Here is a 1,993-nt window from a genome sequence, read left to right on the forward strand (position 1 = left end):
CTTTATTGTCTGTATTGTATTGAATGGAGACGAAAACAGTGTAGTCTTATAATGTAGCAGGCAAAGTAGACCGACGCAGTGTTAGCGTGGATTGTAATATCTAGAGTAGCAAAGCTCGTTGAATATAACTCAATATACATAACCAAGGAAAAATCTGAACCAGCGATATTTTCAGCGCGCGCGTGCAGGTGCGTGCCATGAATGTTTCTCTCCGGTGTTTACTGACCTTTAGACATTTCAAACATGCATCGTACAAACGTTATTTTATTTGCCACGTGCCGCGGTTTCCATATGCGAAAGCCGTGTTATTTCGCTCGCGTTTCCCTCCTGCGCAGTTCCTTTCCCAGTCGACACGATGCATTGCACAAAGACTTGCAAATACGAAAGCCGTGTACATTTTACGGTTCGCTCGCGAGCGCCGATTGTTCTATAACTTCGCGCGGCGCGCGCGTCTCGTTAACCCTTGCCACACGGCACGGCAACCCCGTAATGCGCTCGCCGTTCTCCGAAGAAAGCCCGCTTTAGTGACGCGCTAATGGAACCTGATGGGTTACGTTTTAACACAGAGAACCGCAAGGCAAGCGCGCGTCCGCGCAAGGCAAGCGCCCGTGCCTCCGCGCGCGCCGAGTGACATTCCGTCGCTATAGTAACCGCGAAATCCAAATGCCGGCGCGCCTTTCCTGAAAACTGCTCGTGTTTTTTCGGTGGGCGCGGGCGGGAAGGGGGAGGGGGAGAGGGTTTTATTAAATGATTGATCGCGCAATCACTTTGCACGGGGCGCTCGTGACAGACGTCGCTGGAATATTCCAGGTGAGCGGCGGAAACGATTGCTATGCGCGAGAGGTGCGTGTGCGATGGATGGGAAACGCTTCGCGACATGACGATCAATATGGTTCCATGAGTGCATTTCTGTTGTGTGAAGATCCGCATATATACACACATACATGATACATAAAATATATGATAATATATCAAGAGCGTATTAAGAAGGAGAGCGTATACAACGGTGAAATGCTGAAACCATGCTGCAGTATTAGTCGAATTAAGAAACTTTGCCCGTTTTATTTTGACGATTCTTGTTTGATCAGCTGTCCTACCTTACTAATATAAAACAAACCGCATGTCCCTACGATGCTCCTACGCTGAGGTAATGAGCGGTGAAAATCTGGTATTTTTGCCGAAAACCGACTCGAGATCCCGGTTGGCTGCGACCCTCTCTCGTTTTGTGGCGAGTATGTTGCTTCCGGTCGCCGCTGTGTACACTCTAAAGACATGTGTTCAGGTTTAGAACACATGCCAGAACACCTATAGCTAACACTTTGTGAACGCGTAACATGTGTTCACACTTTGTGAACGCGTAACAAGTGTTCAGGATTAGAACACAGAACACACACGTACAGAACACACACGTTTATTTCCAGAACACATATGGAGTGTTCAGCTCAGAACACTGATTACACTCCCGACACATGTAACACTTTGAGAACACACATTGAGTGTTCTGAAGCATGGAACAGAACACATGTGTTCTGATTTGCTATCCACCACTAGATTAGTTATACTGACCAGTTACACAGATTACTACATCCAGCGGGAGGTGGGCACAGGTGGGGGTCATCACTATGGCAAGCAATAACAGACGTCATTCATTCCATTTGTCAATCATTGACGGAAACACGCGAGGTTTCCCGAAGCTATCTCAAAGCGAGAGAGGGTCGCAGCCAACATGGGATCTCGAGTCGGTTTTCGGCAAAAATACCAGATTTTCACCGCTCATTATCTCAGCGTAGTGGCATCGAAGGGACATGCTGTTTGTTTTATATTAGCAGGGTAGGGCAGCTGATCAATAATACCGCAAAGAATCGTCAAAATAAAACTGGCAAAGTTTCTTAATTTGACTAATACTGCAACATGGTTTCAGCATTTCACCGTTGTATGCTCTCCTTCTTAATACGCTCTTGATTATATATATATACATATATATATATATATA

General features: G+C 46.3%; 1 protein-coding gene across 1 annotated transcript in view; it reads left to right on the top strand.

Annotated features, from left to right (window-relative positions):
- LOC106809059 (pikachurin-like) overlaps window positions 1-1,993 on the top strand; it is a 136,542-nt gene that overhangs the window by 68,796 nt on the left and 65,753 nt on the right. The window lies entirely within an intron of this gene.

The sequence above is a fragment of the Priapulus caudatus genome, unplaced genomic scaffold (genome assembly GCF_000485595.1).
Source record: "Priapulus caudatus unplaced genomic scaffold, Priapulus_caudatus-5.0.1 Scaffold325, whole genome shotgun sequence".
Classification (NCBI taxonomy): domain Eukaryota; kingdom Metazoa; phylum Priapulida; class Priapulimorpha; order Priapulimorphida; family Priapulidae; genus Priapulus; species Priapulus caudatus.